General features: G+C 43.0%; 1 protein-coding gene and 1 pseudogene across 6 annotated transcripts in view; both read right to left on the reverse strand.

The window, feature by feature from the left end:
• The window catches only part of SLC13A3 (solute carrier family 13 member 3), a 135,394-nt gene that overhangs the window by 94,090 nt on the left and 18,966 nt on the right, over positions 1-22,338 (reverse strand). For 2 of the 5 annotated variants that reach the window (XR_005202284.1, XR_001828903.2), the window contains exon 1: positions 5,311-5,456. The exons of the other annotated variants lie outside the window; for them this stretch is intronic. The gene's annotated coding sequence lies outside the window, so the exon portion shown is untranslated. Of the gene's footprint in view, positions 1-5,310; positions 5,457-22,338 lie in introns of those variants that run through there. 5 annotated transcript variants of the gene reach the window in all.
• LOC108313061 lies at positions 16,599-17,425 on the reverse strand (annotated as a pseudogene). Its single transcript, XR_001828905.2, has one exon. The product of XR_001828905.2 is annotated as a histone H2A.Z-like (transcript).

Raw genomic sequence — 22,338 nt, forward strand, 5'->3', positions numbered from 1 at the left:
AGGCTGAGGCAGGAGAATCGCTTGAACCCGGGAGGCGAGGGTTGCACTGAGCTGAGACTGAGCCACTGCACTCCAGCCTGGTGACAGAGTGAGACTTCGTCTCAAAAAAAAAAAAAAAAGGGATTCTGGCAAAAACGATGTGAGTGGTACTTGGATGATGGAAACCAAACCAGACTCACTCCATTCTGGGGTGCCTTTGGAAAAATCCCTGTCTGAGCTCCCTGAGGTTCAAATGAGATGCAGAAGTTAAAATCAGCAGGTGGTGTCTGGCCAGAGAAGGTGCTCAGTCCGCAGAGCTGGACTTGCAGTGTTTTTCCAGAAAACGTCTATTGGGGAAAACTCAAGGGCCTCTCTGAACCCTGGCCAACCTCTCTTCCAGAATCCAGGACCAAGAGAGAAGGAGAAGGACTGACTGAAGTTGTGTTTAGTAGCTGTGTGACCTTGGGAATTTAACTTTCCTCATTTCTAAAAATGGGGATACTTATTGTTTGAGCTTCCTACATCTGATGTGAAGAGTAAATGAGCTGAAATTGGAAAGGAACGTAAAACAGCATTTGGTAAATGTGAGAAAAATGTGTGGCTATTGCTCTAATTATAAACTCCCATTATGTGCTGGGCACTGCACTGGATAGATAAGGTATCTTCCCCTGATTCTCATAACAAAATGGGAGGGTGTGAGTCCTCCCCACTTCACAAATGAGACTGAGGCTCAGGAATTCAAGGTCTCTAGCCCAGTCTCCCCTCTTTCATAGTCTGACGTAGCCAAGACGCAGATCCAGGTCTTCCCAACACAAAGCCCATGTTCTCTCCATCATTTAACTTCTCTGAGCCTTAGTTTCCTCATCTGCAAAATAAAAGAACTAAAGCATACTTTCAGCATTAAATACGAATATAAGACCTTATAGTGCAGGTGCAATGTATTAACTCATTGAGCCCAGAAAATAACTGGGAAGGAATATAATATGGTTATAAATGAAGAATCTAAGGCCAGAGACATAAAATGACTTGCCCAGCAAGTATGTGGAATGCAAATGCAGTACTGATTCCAAAGCCTCAAAACTGGGAATGAAAGGACCAACTTCCTGGTCATCTACCTGCCCACAAATTGGGCAAAATCTGACCTTATCAGTGTACTACCATCCCTCCACAAGATCTCTACCCCAGGGCAAGTCTGCTGCTAGCCCACGCAACACCTTTGTACAAATTAGAAAAAAAGGTCCTTCATCAGGTGGATCCAGCTCTGCACCAGGATGTACAGCTTGGCGCGGGGAATGCCGGTTGGTTCAGCCTTACTTGCAAGCACCTTGTGCAATGCACAGCCTGCACAACACTCTATAGCAGCCTTGCCAACAACATCCCCAACTCTTCCTTCTCAGAGCATCTTTAGAGTCACCTGTGAACCCCCAGGGCTAAGAACACCTCTTGGACATTTGGTCAGTATCGTTTAATTTGCTGTTGGGGGTATAAGGCAGGAAAGAGGGCAAGACTTCTCTGCAAACATGTGGGGCTGGAGCTTATTTATTAATAACAGTCTCATCTGTACCCACTAGGTAAGATCACTCCCCAAACCTCTAGCTCCCAGGATGGCCATTCTTGGAAAACGTTAATGTAGTCTAAAGCTGGGGTAGAATCCCAGCTTCCTGAGCCCCCGGCACTCTTCAATAGCAAGAGCCGGGATCCCTAGTGGCACTGGAAGTGGCAGCCATGCATTCCAGAGCTCATCCCACTCCTTTTCACCCCTGCTGACAGCATTTCTGAGCCAGAGACCATAATGTAAGAATTGTTCCAGCTCTGCTCTGCGGATTGACTCCAGCCTCCCCACAGACCAGCTCACCAGTCCCAGGGACAGGTGCAGGAGAACCAACCCTCTTGACCACACAGACTCCTATGACAGCAAAGCAGCAATGGACAGGAGCTGTCACCAAGCTGGAAAGCCAGGCCCCAAAGAGGGGTTGTCTCCCAATTCCACACTGCCTGGGAAATGACACGTGAACAAGCATCTCCAACTTTTTTCCTGATCTGATATCCGCAACTTCGCGAGCTTTTAGTAACCAATGTGTACAATACGACCTGCATTTGTGGCGCCAGAATACCCACGTGGAAGAGGCTGAGAAGTGGCAATCCAAAGTTGGAGCGGACCTGAGGACACCTGTCTTGACTTGCCCAGCAAGCATGTTTGGAAGTTAGTCCACCAGCTTCTGTTTGGGGGGCTATCACACGGAGTGACTGGTCAAGATAACCAGGGTTGTCCTGAAGCTCCGTGTGCAGAGCAAACCTACTATGCTTGCTTTAACCCATTTCCCGTTTTGCCCCAAGAATACCGCACCAGCAGTCAGTTGCACTTCTTTTTTCTAAATGGGAAATGGTTTAAATGTATGTCCCAGATCAATAAAGAGGGCAATGTTTTCTAAGGATACTTTTTATTCACATTGTATATTAGATTGAGAAACACATCTGTTCTTAATGGCAGAGAAGCTAATAATGATAATCATATAAATATTGTTATATGGGGGGGGGCTTTGGGTACGCCAATAGAGATTTTGAGGGAGGCTAAGGTCCTCCAAGCAGTCAGACCTGCCTCCTGGGAGGAGACCCTGGCTCATCAACCACTTAAAGAGGCAGCGACATCTAGAACCACATAAAGAGTCCCCACGAGGGAACTATAGGAAACAAAGGAGTGGTTTGTATTGAATTATAACTAAGAAGAGCATGTGAGGCACAGCAGTTAGAAAGAAGTATAGACTCTTGCCTGTAACCTCAGCACTTTGGGAGGCCAAGGCTGGTGGATTGCTTGAGTCCAGGAGTTAGAGACCAAACTGGGTGACATAGGGAAACCCTATCTCTACTAAAAATATAAAAAATTAGCCCGGTGTGGTGGCAGGAGCCTATAGTCCCAGCTACTTGGGAGGCTGAGGCAGGAGGATGGCTTGAGCCTGGAAGGCGGAGGTTGCAGTGAGCAGAGATTGTGCCACTGCACTCCCGTCTGGGTGACACAGCAAGACCCTATCACAAAATTAAAAAAAAAAAAAAAGGACAGACTCTACATTCTGGCTTAGCAGCTGTGTGACCTTAAGCAAATCACTTAACCCCGCTGAGCTTCCATTTCTTCACCTGTCAAACAGGGATGCAAATAACAGCTGCCTCTCTGGTTGTTGTGGGGATTACATGGGACAAGACTGACAAACTCCTAGTGCGTGGTAAGAGCTAAGCATTCAATAAACCACCTTCCTCGTCAGCCTTAGCACCATCAGTGGGGGGGGGGGGGGGTGTTACATCCCAGGGGCTCTCCCTGTTATCTCTCCCTGCCTTCCATTCAGTTGTGCACATTGGGGTTCAGATGGGAAAGAGGATACCTTGTGAAGCTCAAGCTTCAGAGCCTCTCCCAAGCCTTGTACCCAATGTTCCAGGCCCCATAACCCTCAGATCTGCTCCTGGGCTCGTGCTCTTCCTAGAGAACAGAGCAGAGAGAAGCTGTCGGGACCCCTGCTGAGAATAGACACCCTGTGTTTCATTTCTTCTTGCCAGAGAGCTCTGACAAGGGCCTCACAGACAGCAATCAGTCAAGGCTCAGCCACCCACACTTCCACCAAAGACGTTTCGCAAAGCCTTACTCAATCCCTCACATCAATCCCAGAAGCTTGCATCGTGATCGCTCCAGTTTATAGAGAAGAAACGCAGGACCCAAAGAGGAAAGGAGATTGATCCCAGATCCCAAGATCCGCAGGTCAGAAAGTGGCCCAGGGTGGGCCGGTTTTGGAAAAGGTGGCCTCATCCTTATTCCATCGTTTATCAGTTTTTTTCTCTTCCATGTCGAGAAAGTCTAATAGCTTAGATAATTCCACACTAAAGAAACTGCTTGTGTGTTAGCCCTGGGTCTCCTCGGAACCACCTGGTGTCACCTTCTTATTCCACATGCTCAAGGAGGGCTCCTTCTTCCAGAACTTTCCTGGCCTCAGCTGATCAGTGCTGGGTAATGCACCACTAAATTACACCTCTTTACCTTTTGTGAACATGTAATATCTCACTGAGAGATGGTGAAGCAACTTTCTGGAGGTAGGAGCCTTATCTTGCAAGCCCAGTGCCCTCTCCTGATACCCTGGATGGGCTGAGCACAGGTGAAGAACCCAGAAGGGACCTGTGGGACCATCTCCTTCCAGCCCCCACTAGTGTTGATTTCAGTTATGACTCCTGAACTCCACCTGCAGCCTTTGATCTTACAGGGATTACTTTCTTGGAGAGACTGAAAACAGCTAGAGTTCTGGATTCCAACAAGCCCAGGACTGAATACCGACACAGTTACTTGTTGTGTGACCTGGGGCAAGTCACTTAACCTCTCTGAAGTCACTTTCTCTCTCTCTCAGCCTTGGTTTTCTCTTCTGGAAAATGGGTCAAATAATCTTTCCCCTCTGAGAGGCATTGAAAGGATTAAATAAAATGATACACAAAAGGCATATTCTCACTCCTGGTAAACACCCATGAATCTTACCGTCCTCATAATGTAAAGACCTCGTGCAGAAAACGACGAGCCACTGCTATTAGGCATTTACACTGTACCAGGTTTTGTTCTAAGAGATTTATTTATATTGCCTCATTGATATTCACCACTGCCCTATGGGTGGGCACTATCATTTTCCCCATTTTTACACATGTGTAGACTGAAGTTCAAAGAGGTTAAGTGACTTGCCCCAGGTCACACAGCTTGGCACACGGTAAGCGTTCATTGTGACTATCAGGTAAAATGTGCAACACAGCACGAAGCACGGAGTTAGAGCTCAGGAAAGAAAGAACTCTCCTGGGCACAGTGGCTCACGTCTGGAATCCCAGCACTCTGGGAGGCCAAGGTGGGAGAATTTCTTGAGTCGAGACCAGCCTGGACAACATAGCGAGACCCTATTTATATTTTTTAAAAAATTAGCTGGGGATGCACCTGTAGTTCTAGCCACTAGGGAGGCTGCAGAAGGAGGATCGCTTGAGCCCAGGAGTTGGAGGTTGCAGCGAGCTATGATCACACCACTGCAATCCAGCCTGGGTGACAAGAAAGACCCTGTGTCTAAGGCAAAAAGAAATTACTCCACTATCCCATGGAAGTGAGATCCAGAAGGCAGGTGGGACTCGAGCTCTAAGGAGCAGCTGCGAAGAGGGAAGAGACGTTAGCAGCGTTCACAGCAGTCCGTTGCAAGGGAGGGCGGGCGAGGGGGTCTGGTGGAGCCTGTCTACACCGGGACCTCAGCGGTCTCCCAACTTGGAGGCTTGGGAGAAGAGGATCCCGTCCGTGGCGGACTGGGGGCGCACAGGCGGAGGAGGTGTTACCTTGGGCGGGAGCGCGAAGACCACCGGCAGCAGCGCGAGCGGCGTGAACAGCAGCACCAGCAGCCGCCGCGCGCTCCACACCTTCTTGGCCGCCGCCGCCAGCGCCGCCATCAGCGCGATCTCCGGGCGGAGCGGGCCGGCCCGGGACTGCCCCGCCTGGCCCCGGCGCCTGCTTAAAGCCTGGGGGAGGGTCGAGGAGGGGACTGCGCCGGGGAACCCGCCCTCTCCCTGCTCCTCCCGGAGGAAAAGGGTGGTGCCTGGGCCCCTGGGACCGGGTGAAAGAGGCGCGGGAATGTTGGGGAAAGTTAGGCAGGAGAACTGGAGAACCGGGACCCCAGCCGCAGGGCCGCGTGGCCTTGGGTCTCATCCTCGCGGCCTCCCAGCAATGTGGCCTGGGGCAGCTGGCTTGTCCTCTCCTCGCCTCTGTTTACTCTCCTATGAGATGGCTGAGGATGACAAGGCGAGGATTAAGGCGCCTGCTCCTATTACCCGGGTTCAAATCCTGGCACTGCCACTTGCTAACTGCGTGGCCTTAAACAGCAGCCTCTGAGGCTGAAAGTGGAGTGGTGAGAACAATAGTCTACACCCTGGAGTACTATGCGGCCATAAAAAAGAAGGACATCAAGTTTTTTGCAGGAACATGGATGGAGCTGGAGGCCATTATCCTTAGCAAACTAACACAGGAACAGAAAACCAAATACGCATATTCTCACTTATAAGCGGGAGCTACATGATGAGAACACATGGACACAGAGAGGGGAACAACACACACTGGGGCCTATCAGAGGCTGGAGGGTGGGAGGAGACAGAGGATCAGGGAAAATAACTAGTGGATACTAGGCTTAACACCTGGGTGATGAAATAATCCGTACAACAAATCCCCATGACACAAGTTCACCTATACAACAAATCTGTAAATGTACCCCTGAACTTAAAAGTTAAATTTTAAAAAATAGTCTACACCAGACAAGAGATCTATTAGGAAGTTTAAATGAGATAACACATGTAATGTGATTAACAGTGTCAGGCAGAGCAGGTGCTCAATGAGCGTTATTGCTGTTGATGAGTTATTCTTATTTTATTTATTTTTTTGAGATGGAGTCTCACTCTGTTGCCCAGGCTGGAGTGCAGCGTGGTGTGATCTCTGCTCACTGCAACCTCCCCCTTCTGGGTTCAAGAGATTTTCCTGCCTCAGCCTCTGGAGTAGCTGGGATTATAGGTGTGCACCACCAAACTTGACTAATTTTTGTATTTTTAGTAGAGACGGGGTTTCATCATGTTGGTCAGGCTGGTCTCGAACTTCTGACCTTGTGTTCTGCCTGCCTCAGCCTCCCAAAGTGCTGAGATTACAGGCGTGAGCCACTTTGTCTGGCCTATTCTTATTTTTTTAAGATGGGTAAGTCACTTCGATTTACTCTCAGGTAAACATACAGGAGTGCAACTGCTAGGTTGCCCAGTAATTGCATCCTTAGCTTTGTAAGACACTGTCAAACTGTTTTCCAAAGTAATTGTACTATTTTGCATTTCCATCAACAATGTATGAATCGTCCAATTTCTCTGCATCTTTGCCAACCTTTGGTGTTGTCACTTTTTTAAAAAAATTTTATCCATTCTGATAGGGATGCAGTGATAGCTCATTGTGGCTTTAATTTATATTTCCCTAATGGTTAGTGATGTTTACCATCTTTTCACATGCTAATTTGCCATCTCTGTATCCCCTTTGGTGAACTACCTCTTCCTGTCATTTACTCATTTTCTAGTTTTATTCTTTGCTTTTTTTTTTTCACTGTTGAGTTTTGAGAGTTCTTTGCAAATTCTAGATATTTGAGTTTTGACAGATTTTGCAAATTCTAGATATCAGTCCTTTGTCAGATGTTGTGTGCAACTATTTTTCCCTATCTGTAGCTTGTCTTTTCAGCCTCTTAACTATATTTCACCAAGCAAACATTTCTAATTTTGATGTAGTTAAATTTATCAGATTTTCCTTCAGATCATGCTTTCGGGGTTAAGCTCTCTGCATAGCCTTAGATCCCAAAAAGTTTCTCTCAGGTTTAGTTTGTTTGGTTCTCACAGAGGTGTCCAAGGAAGCGAATACAGTCACGGGTTGTTAGTTTCTGTTTCTGGTTGGGCCAGTAAAGCCCCTTTCTCATCCCTCTTTTCCACTCATCACTAGGGACAGAAACTAAAAACCATGGCTTCAGGCTGCTAAAAGCCTAAAAAAAAAAGAAAAAGAAATAAAGAACAACAACAAAATAAGTCAGGTTGGATAAGCTTGTCAGAAATCTTACAGTTTTGAAACTCTGAATTCATTACAAAATAACTTCATTCTCTCCTCCCACAGCCTCTGGAATCCATCATTCTGTCTTCCGTCTCTTTAAATTTGATTCTTCTGGATAGCTCACACAAGCGGTATCATGCAATATTTATCCTTTTGTGACTAGCTTTGTGTCCCTAAGATTCATCCATGTTGTAGCATGTGCCACAATTCCTTTTTAAGGCTGAATAATATTCCGTTGTATGGATATACCATATCGTGTTTATCCATTTATTTGTTGATAGACATTGGGTTGTTTCTACCTTTTGGCTATTGTGAGTAATGCAGCTATACAGATGGATGTACAAAGAATATCTGTCTGGGTCCCTGCTTTCAGTTCTTTTGGGTATACACCCAGTAGTGGAATTGCTGGATCATAAGGTAATTCTGTGCTTTTTAAAAATTATGATTGAGAAATGGCCACACTGTTTTTCAGAGGCTGCACCATTTTACATTCCCACAAACAGTGCACAAAGTTTCCGGTTTCATCACATCCTCACCAACACTTATTTTCTGTGATTTTTTTAAGTAATAGCCATCCTAATAGGTGTGAAGTGGTATCTCATTGTGATTTTGATGTGTCTCTCTAATGATGCTTGATGTTGAACATCTGTATATCTTCTCTGGAGAAATGCCTAGCCAGGGCCTTTGTCCATTTCTTTAGCGTTTTGGTTTTTGTCGTTTGCATGGCTTTTTTCAGTAATTGCTCAAGGTATTACATTGTATGTACATAACTTAAAAGATAATACACTGGTATTGCTATTTTACCAATTCCAACAAAGTACAGAAACCTTACTTCATGCCCCTTTACCTTACCCAGTTGAAAATAGTGTTTTCAATATTTTCTCTACATATGTTTAGAACTACATCAGTGTTCTAACTTTTGCTTTAACTATCAAATATAATTTTTTTTTTGAAATGGAGTTTTGTTCCTGTTGCCCAGACTGGCGTGCAATGGTGCCATCTTGGCTCACTGCAACCTCCACCTCCCGGGTTCAAGTGATTCTCCTGCCTCAGCCTCCTGAGTAGCTGGGATTACAGGTGCGTGCCACCATGCCCGGCTACTTTTTTGTATTTTTATTAGAGACAAGATTTCACCATGTTGGGCAGGCTGGTCTTGAACTCCTGACCTCAGGTGATCTGCCCGCCTTGGCCTCCCAAAATGCTGGGATTACAGGTGTGAACCACTGCGCCCGGCCAAGAACTTCCTTTAATCATTCTTTGAGACTAGGTCTGCAGGCAACAAATTCTCTTAGTTTTCCATCAGCTGAGAAGGTCTTGATTTCCCCTTGGTTCCTATTTTCAGTGGATATAGAATCCTGTTATTTTCTTTCAGCACTTGAGAAATGTTATACACCTGCTTTCTGGCCTCCATGGTCTCTGGTGAAAAATCTGATATCACTGGAATTATTTCTTCCCTGTAGGTAAGGTTCATTTCTCTTTCTCTTGAAAAAAATCTTTTTCAAGATTTTTTGTCTTTGTTTTGAGAAGTTTGGCCATGAATGTCTTGGTGTGGATTTCGTTGGCTTATCCTAGTAATATTTGGAGTTCACTCAGCTTCTTAGGTCTGTAGATTTTTTTATATATGGCCAAATTCAGGAAGTTTTCAGCCATTATTTCTTTGAATAATTTTATGCCCACCCTCTTTTTCCTCTCCTTCCATAATTCTGGTGACACAGATGTTAGATGTTTTGCTGTAACTCCCCCTGTCCCTGCAGCTCTATTTGCTTTTCAGTCTATTCTGTTTCTGTGGTTCATGTTGGGTAATTAATATCGTTCTGTGTAGCAGTTCACTGATCCTTCTGCCCTCTCCACTTAATGTTGAACCCATCCGTTGTGTTTCTCCTTTTAACGATATTTTTCAGTTATACAATTTTCACTTGATTCTTCTTTGTGTTTTCATTACTTTGCTAAGTCTTCTGTTTCTTTGCTGAAGTTTTCTACTTTTTTCATTTGTTTCCAGTCCAACACCATCACTGTCATCTTGATATTAAGCATCTATCATCAAAAGTCAGTTTGACCAGCCTGGTCAACACGGCAAAACCTCATCTCTACTAAAAATACAAAAAAAAAAAAAAAAAAAAAAAAAAAAAAAAAAAAAAAAAAAAAAAAAAAAAAAAAAAAAAAAAAAAAAAAAAAAAAAAAAAAAAAAAAAAAAAAAAAAGAACAAAAAAACTTTTACCATGATCTGGGGCATCATCAGAGGGCACTGGCTTGTAAGATAAGGCTTCTACCTCCAGGAAGTAGCTGGGTGTGATGGCACGCTTGTAATCCTGGCTACTCGGGAGGCTGAGGCACGAAAATCATTTGAACCTGGGAGAAAGAAATTGCAGTGAGCCGACATCGCCCTACTTACTGCATTCCAGCCTGGATAACAGAGTGAGACACTGTCTCAAAAAAAGGTCAGTTTGAGACACTTCTCTTATACAATAAGTGACTTTTATTTGGAACTTGGACATTTTGGATATTGTATTATAAGATTTTGGCTCTTATTGAAACCTTCTGTTTTTGCTGACTTCTTTCACTGCTCTCACAAAGGAAATGGGGATGTTACCTAATTACCACCAGATGAAAGCAGGAGTCCAAGTTCCCTATCTCATCCTCCATTCATATCTGAGGTCATGGGTGTGGGAGGGGGTGTTAGGCTGTTCTTGCATCGCTATAAAGAAATATGTGAGGCTGAGTAATTTATAAAGAAAATAGGTTTAATTAGCTCATGGTTCTGTGAGCTGTAGAGGAAGCATGGTGCCGGCATCTGCTTGGCTTCCAGGGAGGCCTCAGGGAGCTTTTACTCATGGCAGAAAATGAAGCAGAAGCAGGCACATCACATGACACGAGCAGGAGCAAGGCGGTGGAGGGAGGTGCCACACACTTAAACAATCAGATTCATGAGAACTCACATCTCAAGGACAACACCAAGCCATGAGAGATCTAACTCCGTGACCCAAACACTTCCCACCAGGCCCCACCTCCAACATTGGGAATTATATTTCAACATGAGATTTGGACAGGACAAACACTGAAACCATTTCAGGGGGCTCATGACTGCTGGGGAGTGCTGAGAGTTTAGCTCCCATCAGCCCTTTCCTGATACCTCCCTGGCTGGAGGGGTAGGAGTGCCTTGTTTTTGCTCCCCACATGGCTTCCATTGACACGGCTGGAGGGTGGTGTCCTTGTTACTGCTGGGTGGTAGTTACTCTGGAATTTTGATACATGCAACGCTATAGATAAATATTTTTAAAAAACCATTATGCTATATGAAAGAAGCTGAACACACAAGAACACTACATACTGTATAATTATATTTATATGAAGGGTTAGAAGAGGCAAAATTTCGTTACAGAAACCAGATCAGTGATTGCCAAGCAATGGGGGTCAAAAGACAAGATCAATTGGAAAGACCATGAGGAAACGTATAGGGTAATAGATGTGTCCTATTGACTGTGGTGGTGGTAATACAGTTGCATATAATTATTAAATTCCATCAAACTGATCATTTAAAATGGGTGAATTTTATTATATATTGTTAAACCTCAATAAAACCAAAACAGAAGTGCATTGAGGTCAGGTGCAGTGGCTCACAACTATAATCTCAGCACTTTGGGAGGCCAAGGCAGGAGGATCGCTTGAACCCAGGAGTTTGAGACCAGCCTGGGCAACACAGTAAGACCCTGTCTCTAATTTTTTAAATAATTGTTTTTAAAAAGCAATTGAGTATATTTAGTGATAAAAAGTATTCATTGGGTCAAGTTAACTGATCATGATTTTGAAATTTAGATTCTTAAAATCTCCAGTTTAACTGTGGATTTGTCTCTTTCTCACTTTAGTTCTGTCAGTTTTTACTTCACAGATTTTGAAGCTCTGTTATTAAATGTGTACACACTTAAGACTCATGTCATCTTGGGTGGATTCACCTTTCTATCACTCTAGAATTTATCACTCTCAAATCTCTCTCTTTATCTCCATACATGCCCTTTATCTTGAAGTCCACTTTATCTAATATTTAAATAGCCACAGTAGCTTTCTTATGCTTAATGTTTGTATTGTATATCTTTTTCCGCTTTTTAAAAATGTCAACCTGTCTGTTTCTATATGTACAATATGTTTCTTATATACAGTGTATTGATGAACTCTGCTTTTTTTTAAATCTAGTCTAACATTCTCTGATATTTTAATTGAAGTGTGTAATCAATTTACATTTAACGTAATTATTTATCTGGTTGGATTTAAGTGTCTCTTTTTGCTGTTTGCTTTCTATTGATCTTATTTGTTCTTTGTTCCTCTCTTCCACCTCTCTGGCTTTCTTTTGTATCAGTTGATTATATTTTGGTGTATTTTATTTTCTCTATTAATTTTTTAGCCTCTCTTCTGTTTTATTATTTTAGCAGTTTCTCTAGGGATTATGATATCCATCTTTATCACAGTCTACCTTCGAATAATAATCTATTATTTTAGGAGCAATATAAGAGCCTTACAATAATGGTGGCTGAGTACAGTTGTTCATGCCCGTAATCCTAGCAATCTGGGAGGCCAAAGAGGGTGTCACTTGAGTTCAGGAGTTCGAGACTAGCCTGGCCAACATAGTGAAACCCCATCTCCACAAAAAATACAAAAATTAGCCAAGTGTGGTAGCAGGCACCTGTAGTCCCAGCTACTCAGGAGGCTGAGGTTGGGAGGATAGCTCAAGCATGGAAGGTGGAGGTTGCAGGGAGCTGAGATCACAGCACTGCACTCCAGTCTGGGTGACAGAGTGAGACCCTGTCTCAGAAAGAAAGAAAGAAAGAGAGAGAGGATGGAAGGAAGGAAGGAAGGAAGGAAGGAAGGAAGGAAGGAAGGAAGGAAGGAAGGAAGGAAGGAAGTTAGTTTAAGCTCCATGCCCTCCTATATGATTCACAGCTGAAGCCTCCTTCTGGCTTTTGCTGTCTTCATCCTGCCTTTTCTGATCCATCCCAACAGCCCCAGGGAAGTGCAGTTGTTCCTGACCTGTTCCTCATTAGCTATGCCTAAAGACAAAATCACTTTATGTGATCTTTCAACTTTATGTCTAAAGTTGAAAGATCTCAATTGGCTTTATTTGCAATTCTAACATTGAGCAACACTTCATTTCCTCAAATAGAATAAATGTTCCAATAAGCTGAGCAGCAGAGGTTGGCTTTATAAAGACAGAGAAGGACTGAAGAAAGCAGAAACAAAGAACAAAAAGTCTATTAGTTACTTTAGACAGAGCAATAGAAACTCATTAACATCCGGTTACTTTAGGCTACCTTTTTTAGTGTAAGGATTAAAGCAGAGGAACTTCATCATCACGCTGACTGAAGATTTAAGCTGGCCTGTTTGGGAAATGGGCTGTTATCTCTCTTTCTCCTGATTTCTGAAAAGGTCAGATAACAACTTAGTTTAGGTTTTGTGACCTGGAACTCTAGCATGGGTGACTCTATTGTGTTCAATTTTACATTGTTCCTGGTAAGAAATTAGCCATCACTTCATATCATTGTTCCCCTGTAAGTAATGTCCTGTTTTTTCTCTGGCTACTTGTAATATCTCTTTATCTTTGGCTTTCAGCAGTTTGACTGAAACATTTAGGTGTAGCATTTCCTTTGTATTTATTTACTGGGAGTTTGCTGAGCTGCTTGGATCTGTGCATTGACGTCTTTCATCAATTTGGGAATATTTTCAGTCATTATATCTTCAAACACCTCTTTTGCTCTTCTAGAATTATGATAACATTTATGTTAGAGCATTTGGTATCACCTTCCAAATTTCAGACTCTTTTTTTTTTTTTCTTCACTTTTTCTTGTCTACATTTCAAACAGGCATTTTCTGTGACCTGTCTTTACTGATTCCTGTCTCTGTTGTGCCCAGAATGTTATAGATCTAAGCCTTCATTTCTGATGTTGTATTTTTCATCTCTGGAATTTTCACTAGTTCTTTTAATAGTTTCCAGGTCTCTGTTGAAGTTTTCCGTTTGTTTATGCATGTTGTCCTTTAGATTCTTTCATTTTTGGCATTTTTGTTGTAGATTTTTAAAGTCTCTGAAGTTCTCCATTTGTTTATGCCTGTTGTTCTTTAGAGTCTTTCATTTTTAGCATTTTTGTTGTAGATTTTTAAAGTCTCTGGGAATTCCAAAATCTAGGCTAAATCTGAATCTGCTTCTATTAATACTTTTCTCTCATAACTGTCAGTGTGTTTGCTAATCTCTGAAGGTGTTTTAGCCATTGTTCACAGAAGGAACAGTAGAGAATGAAGTAAATAATATTTACCTCCAGAAGGGGGTACTCCCCTTTTTCTGTAAAACTGATAGAGTATGGAGTTAACCAATCTTACCTGCAGTATGGAGTTAATCGGTTTTACCTGTAGTGTGAAGTTAACCAATCTTACCTGTGACTGAGCTGGGTTTCAGGTTTGGTGCAGTTTTAGTTTATTTCAGTTCATCACTGGCTCTAAATGTTTTGAGAGTTGGTTTAGAACTTTTCCTTCAGCAGGATTTGAGACTTGAGCACTGTTGAGATTTTAGGAATCTGCTGATGCTTCCCAGTAGAGCTGCCCAATTTTGGAATGTTGGGAGTTCTCTCTCTTGTGTAAACCAAGTTGCCATGAGGTTTTATGGTGGTTGGTGAGTTCTCTTTTTTCTCAAATCCTGCCCCCCATTTCCTGCATCTGAGAGGATTTTTTTCAGCCCAGTTATTGTTCATCTGGCCTTTGGAGGGTTATGGTTCTACACATTTTGAATGCTTGGAATGCCTGGTAGGGGTGTCTTTTCACTATCAGCCTCTGAGAGTCAAAAGCCAGACATGCCTAGGAGGGGAGGGAATCTCTCAATTCTTCTACCCTCAGGTTTTCTCTCAGTTCTCCTGACCTGCTCCCCTGTGCCTACTTTTGAAAGTGTCTTATACTTAAGAGAGGCCCTCTTGCTCTCAGGGGAATCCTTCTTTGCCCTCTTCTTATCGTCTGTTTGGTGTAATATTCCTGCACTTGATAAATCCCACGGTAAGACTTGGTGGGCAGATTCAGACCTATTCAGTTAGTAGAGTTCATCTTCATTATAATTTACACAGAAGCTCCCATGCTGTTGAAAATTTAGCTGGTTTCTTCCTGCCCATCCATGACAGGCTCCTCTTTCTCCAGCAGTTGTGCCAGGACTTGGAGCCGCTGTGAGTCTCTTCTCCCCTATGATGATACTGGCACTTCCTCTTGGAGTTTAGCTCCTTTAGGTTTCTTTGTGCCCTCAGCTTTCCATTAAGTTTTTAAAACTATGATCTTATAGCTAATACAGCCTATTTTGATGGGGTGGTGTTAGAGTGGGAGCAACAGTCTCATCATTTTCTATACTAGAACCAGAAATGGAACTCTTTCAAAAACATGTTTCTAATAATGCCATCAGACATTGTTGTAGTCTATCAAAATACCAGGACCATTGGGTCACTCCTGCCTACCACACGAAACTTAAAGAATATTTCCTTTGTGGGGGGGAGCTCAAGTCTTTCAAGATTAAGCTTCATATAGAGATTTATGGGCACCTAATATAGCAGAGGAAAATGATATTACAAAAAGGAAGTAAGCCCCTGCTATAGCAGGGGAAAATTATATTACAAAAAGGAACTAAGCACACTGCTCAAACACTCTGGATCATTCAAGATGGACCTGAATCATCTTGAAATATACAACAAGATCCAAAATGTTCTGATCAGAAGTCAGCCAGTTGGTAACTCAGCTCCTATAGACATGGCATGTTTGAGACAGCACTCCTTTGCTTTTGAGTCTGGGTGAGATTACCAAAATGCCCATGAAGATTTTTTTCTTTGTTGTTGTATCTAGGGGAGGTAAAAATTAGAACCTTGCAAAGTCCTGAAAATATAAATAAAAAACAAAGTAAATTCTATGAGTTCAGCACTTTTATAACTGACCTTGGCGTAAAGAATTTATAAGTCTTATCAGCAATGAAGTTGTGTATATTTGGTCTGCTGTTTAATATGCTTGAACCATTCAAAATAATCTGCTCGGAGGCCGGCGATGGTGGCTTGCACCTGTAATCCCAGCAGTTTGGGAGCCTGAGGTAGAAGAACTGATTGAGACAAGGAGTTTGATACCAATCTGGGCAACATACTGAGATACCACCTCTCTTTTAAAAATAAAATAAAAAAGGATCAGCTCACCTGGGTGCAGTGGCTCACGCCTGTAATTTCAGCACTCTGGGAAGCTGAGGCAGGAGGATCATTTGATCTCAGGAGTTTGAGACCAGCCTGGGCAACATAGCAATACCTGTCTCTACAAAGAAACCACAAAAATTAGCAGGGCATGGTGGTGCATGCCTGTAGTCTCAGCTACTCGAGAGGCTGAAGTGCAAGGATTGATTAAGCCCAGGAGGTGAAGGCTGCAGTGAGCTATAATTACTACACTCCAGCCTGGGTGACAGATCAAGACCCTATCTCAAAGAAAAAAAAAAAAAAAAGGCTTCACTAAGATTTATAATTGCAGTTTATATTGTTCAAGAGAATTTAATCTAGTTTGTGATCTATGTCAAGTGCAAGGAATGTTGGCTTTCCAGATTATTTATTCATGAATAATAATGACCACACTCACTGCATCTTTACTCCAGTCCAGCCCCTGTTCTAAGAGCTTTACATGATTTTATTCACCGAACATTTAAATAACCCTATGAAATAGGCTCTAATATATTCCATTTTGCAGAGGAGGCAACTGAGGTACAGGGAAATTGAGTAACTTATCCAAGGACACACAGCTATTGAGTGGGGATTCAAACCCCAGCAGTTTCCCTGCAGAGTCCACATGCATAACCAACCACTACACAGTAATAACTCTAGTATATGTGTTTATTAGGTCTGGACAATATGACTTTGATACTGAGCATTGAACAAAGTAAAGTCGCAGTGAGATTCTCCATGCACCAAATCCCTGGAAGTATTAATATTTTTGTGTGGGGGGGGGATATGACTTTTATTGAGCTTATCCACCAGAGTGGAAATAATGTCTGTACAAAACCAAATGTTTGTCACTGTAACTTCTGCATCACAATTAAAATCCAAACAGTTTTTTAAAAACTGTCAACTCAATCAAAACCCACTACTTCAGAATCAATAGCTTTTTTGAAACCACAGTAACACTTAAATATGGTTAAGACTCGAATGCAGAAATTAGGTTGGTTGGAAAGCTAATTAAACTTCCAACTTGCTCAAATAGAATTACAAAAAGGCAAAATTGTGTTTTTCACAGAGATACAGTCCACTGGAATCACCAACCCTGGACAGCTGTTAGAGTATTTCGAGTCCTGAGATAACAAGGAATCCAGGCATCCTTTAGACGGTCTTCTGTTGTCCTTTCTTCCCAGTCAGAGATTTGTGGAGATGTGGAATGACACCACCACCAGCCATTGTAGCCTTGATGAGAGAATCCAACTCTTCATCTCCACGAATAGCAAGTTGCAAGTGACGAGGGGTCATACCTTTACCTTTAAGTCTTTTGATGCATTTCCTGCCAGTTCCAGCATCTCTGCGGTGAGGTACTCCGGGATGGCTGCGCTGTACACAGCGGCAGTCGCGCCCGCACGTCCATGACTGGTCGTCCTGGATTTCAGGTGCCGATGAATACGGCCCACTGGGAACTGCAAGCCGGCTCTCTGCGAGCGGGAAACCACCTTTGTCTTGGCCTTTCCGGAGTCCTTCCCAGCCTTACCTCCAGCCATTTCGAATTCTGCTGAAGGTCAAGCAAGCAAGGCAGAGAAAGAGCTAATCAGACCCACGGCGAGATCCCACCACCTACTCCTCCGTCGCACCGTGATTCAAACTGCCGAAAGTATTCATATTAAAGGAGTTGTCGACACTTTGAGTGTGTTCGGTCAGGAGACTGTTTCCCAATACTCATTCCCCTCGGATAACAAGGGTGCTACCCGCCCTTCTCTAAACTTCTAGCACAGTGGTTCTCAGCCCTGGCTGCACATCGGAATCACCTGAGGAGCATTAAAAGTGCTGATGCTCCATCCTCAGAGAGTCTGATTTCGTTGTCTAGGGTGTGGCTTGGGCATCAGGATTTTTTTTTTCAAGCTCCCAGCAGATTCTAATGTGTAGCTTGGATTGAGAACCACTGTCCCTAAAAATCTAATTCATCCTCTGCCAGATTCTGGTGAAAGCTGGGAAATATGAATTTGCTTTTTCTCACATCACATCTAAAAGGCTTCAACCTAGGTCTTGCAACCCTCCTAAGTTAGTACAGAATCTTGACACCCAGTACCTTTGGGACCTGGGCATGGTCTATGCTAGGTGCCTTGTCAGTGTTTACTTAACTATTAATAATATTTGAATACCTACCAGACTTGGTTTTGCTCGTTAGTAAACTTGGGATTAATCAGACATACCTTTCATCATGTTTTTTTATTTTTATACCAGGCTGTATATATAGTAATGAATAAGTCTAAAAAACTAAAATCCCTGACCTCATGAAACTTACATGATGACAGGTGCAAATAATAAACAAACAAATGAGTAAAATGTATTTTACTCATTTTCGAGTATAATCAAAAGATGAAGATATGACAAGTCTGGGGAGAAAACACAGGGAGCAGCACAGGGAAGTAGACAGCGATGCATTGGAGGTGCTGTTGTAGACAAGGTGGTCAGGGAAGATGTCCAACAAGAGGACCTTAAGTTAAACCGAGACCTAAAGAAACTGAACAAGTGAACTTCTGGGTATGAAAAGGAAGCATTCTAGGAAGGAGAAGTCCAATGCAATGGCTCTAAGGCAGCAGCCAACATGGCAGTTCTTAGCATCATCAAGGAACCGGAGTGCAGAGACAGGGTCACAGACAGCCAGCAAGGACTCAAAGCAGGATCCCAAAAGCCCAAGTAAGGACTTTCACACTCAGCGACAAGAGCAGCCATTGTAGAGATTTAAGCAGAGTGGCATATTCTGCTTTCATTTTTTTAAAAAAAGTCAGGTTAATGAGATATAGTTCACAGAGCATATAATTCACCTATTTAAAAGTGAATATGCCAATTAGCGAGGCATGGTGGCATGTGCCTGTATTCCCAGCTACTCGGAAGGCTCAGACAGGAGGACGTCAAGGCTGCAGTGAATGGTGTTTGCACCACTATACTGCAGCCTGAGCAATAGAGCGAGACCCTGTCTCGAAAATAAAAAATATTTTTTTAAAGTATATGTAATTTAATGGTTTTACAGGACACTCACAATGCAACCATTATTACGATCAATTTACAACATTTTCATCACCCCAAAAGGAAACCTCATGCCCATTAACAGTCACTCCCCACCCCCCTGCAACCTCACCAGTCCCAGGCAACTACTAAGATACTTTCTGTCTATATAGACTCGCCTATTCTGGACATTTCATATAAATGGAATCATATACTATGCAGTCCTTTTGTGTCTGGCTTCTCTTACTTAACATAATGCTTTCAAGATTCATCTATGTCATAGTATGCGTTGGCACTACATTTCTTTTTATTGCTGAGTAATATTTCATTGTATAGATGTACCCTACTTTATGACTCATTCATCAGTTAAGACACATTTGGACTGTTTGAACTTTCTAGCTATGATGAATAACGCTGCCCTGACCATTAGTGTACAAGTTTTTGGACATGTTTATATTTCTTTTAGGTACCTACCTATGAGTGGAATTTCTGGATCATAAGGTAACTCTATGTCTAACGTTTTGTTAGAGTGCTTTTGTTTGAGGAACTGCCAGGCTGTTTTCCAGGGTGTCTGCACTATTTCACAATCCCGCCAGCAGTGTAAGAGGGGTCCAGTTTCTCTACAGCTTCCCAACACTTGTTATTATTTGCCTTTCTTATGATAGCCATCCTCGTGCGTGTGCTTTTTATTTCAAAGATACCTCAGGCTAAGACGATGGTGGCTTGGACCAGAGTAGTAAGAGCAGAGGCGGTAGGAAAGGATTCCATGCTGGATGTACTTTGCCAGCAGAGCTGGCAGGTCTTGCGGAAACTCTGATGAGGCTATGAGAGAGGAACTGGTACTGGGATCAAATATGAGATGGTGGAATATTTCTCAAAGTGTGAGAGGCGTACCAGTGAGGAAACACAGATAAATTCATGTCGGGCATTTAAATAACACTGAATCACAGAAAGTGCAAGTTATCCTGTGTCGCTTTTCTTTAACTCCTCATTATACCATGGAGAGAGTCTCAGCTGGGTGTCAGCATCTTTTTAAGACCTCATCGCCGGCCAGATGCGGTGTCTCACACCTGTAATCCCAGCACTTTGGGAAGCCAAGATAGGAGGATTGCCTGAGGTCAGGAGTTCAAGACCAACCTGGCTAACATGGTGAAACCCCATTTCTACTAAAAATACCAAAAAAAAAAAAAAAAAAAAAAGCCAGGCGTGGGGGCATGCACTTGTAATCCCAGCTACTTGGGAGGTTGAGGCAGGAGAATCACTTGAACCTGGGAGCACCATTGCACTCCAGTTTGGACAAGAAGAGAAAAACTCCATCTCAAAAAAAAAAAAGACCTCATCACCTATAAACCTTCCTTTGTAACAGACAGAGAAGGAGTTTGGAGTCAGAAACACTGGTCTCTTTCTGAACCGGACAATATTATTTTATTTTTATTTAATTTATTCCTATAATAACTTTTGACTTCTTAAGGACAGTGCTTTTTGGTTTTGGCTTTGTTGGTTTTGTTTGTGTGTTTGTTTGTTGTTGTTGTTGTTGCTTTGACACAGGGCCTCGCTCTGTTACCCAGGCTGGAGTGCAGTCGCCTGATCACAGCTCACTGCAGCCTGACTTCTCTGGCTTAAGCAATCTTCCCACTTCAGCATCCTGAGTAGCTGGAACTACAGGCACGCACCACCATGCCTGGCTAATTTCTTTTATTTTTTGTAGAGATAGGGTCCTGCTATGTTGCCCAGTCTGGTCTCAAACTCCTGGGCTCAAGTGATCCTCCTGCCTTGGCCTCTCGAAGTGTTGAGATTACAGACATAAGCCACCACACCTGGCTGTGATTTTTGTTTTTTTATTAAAACCTACAACTTTTTCTAAAAGGCTCTCCTTTTAACTTAAATCTATTTAAGTTTACAATGTAAAGCAACTCAAAGAAAAATGCCAAGTAACTCAGAGTGCCGGAGCACACACGGCAATGGCAAAATTCCAAAAATTTGATGCCAAAATCTGAAATTTGGGAGGCCAAGAGATAGCAAGAGAAAGACCCAGGAAGAGGTGTAACACTCGCCTCCCACCCAGATCATGCTGATGCCGTTCCTATAAACCCTGAGGGCCAGTTATTTCCCAATGGACCCATTCCAAGCTATGATGAAACTGTCTTCCATGACCTTTCAGGCTGGGACTTGATCCTGAGTCAGTCCAATAACTGGCTTCATCAAAGGCTCCAGGCAACAGTGTATGAGGGACAAGGCCCCCAGGGAGCACTTTGGACCTTCAAGGTCCGGGCATGGGAGGATGGGGTACTCCAAACCGGAAAAGCTACTTCAAGAGAATTGGACTCATTGGCATCCAAGGAACTCTGGTCCATACCCCAAAGGCTGAGTGGAGGCAGCTGGGACCACGGCATATTTTCCCAGTGGCCCTGGGTTGAATTCCCTGTTCCAGAACCAGCTAAGAGATTAAGAGTGCAAAATTTCGTGTTAGAGCAGAGGTTTCAATCTGGTGGCTCAAAGGTTGTTGTCATCATAATATTAATATTAGCAAGTGCATATACCACACTTACTATTTGCCAGGCTCTGCTTACCTGCCTTAACTCATTCCATCCTTTAAAAATCCATTTGCATTACCTGTGTGAGTCTGTCATCCCTGCATTAGACAAAGCTACATTCACATTCTGGCTGGGCCACTTGCTTGCTGCTGGGCAGGAGGCTTCACTCGGACTGAGTTTCCTCATCTGAAATGAGAACTATAATGTGTACAGGCATAGCTTGTCTCATTGTGCCTTACAGATACTGCATTTTTCTGGCAACCCTGCAGTGAGCAAGTCTCTTGGCATCATTTTTCTAACAGCATATGCTCACTTTATATTTCTAGGTCATGTTTTGGAAATTCTTGCACAATTTCAAACTTTTTAATTATTGTTATATCTATTATGGTGATCTGTGATCAGTGATCTTTGATGTTACTATTGTAATTGCTTTGAGGTGAACTGTGCCCATATAAGATGGCAAACTTAGTGGATAAATGTTGTGTGTGTTCTGATTGCTCCAAAGACTGGCTGTTCCCCAATCTCTCTCCCTCTCCTCAGGCTTCCCTATTCCCTGAGACACAATACTACTGAAATTAGTCCAACTAGGAATCCTTCATGGCCTCAAAGTGTTCAAGTGAAAGAAAGAGTCATACATCTTTCACTTTAAATCAAAAGCTAGAAATGATTACACTTAATGAGAAAGGCATGTCGAAAGCCAACACAGGCCAAAAACTAGGCCTCTTGTGCCAGTTAGCCAACTTGTGAGTATAAAGGAACAGTTCTGGAAGGAAATTAAAAGTGGTACTCCAGTGAACACATGGATAATAAGAAAGCAAAACAGCCTGATGGTGATATGTAGAAAGTTTTAGTAGTCTAACATAGAACATCAAACCGGCCACAACGTTCCCAAGCCAAAGCCTAATCCAGAGCAAGACCCTGACTCTCGTTAATTCTTTGAAGACTGAGAGAGGTGAGGAAGCTGCAGAAGAAAGTTTGAAGTGAGCAGAGTTCACGAGGTTTAAGGAAAGAAGCC

The sequence above is a fragment of the Cebus imitator genome, unplaced genomic scaffold (assembly GCF_001604975.1).
Source record: "Cebus imitator isolate Cc_AM_T3 unplaced genomic scaffold, Cebus_imitator-1.0 Scaffold132, whole genome shotgun sequence".
In the NCBI taxonomy this organism is placed as follows: domain Eukaryota; kingdom Metazoa; phylum Chordata; class Mammalia; order Primates; family Cebidae; genus Cebus; species Cebus imitator.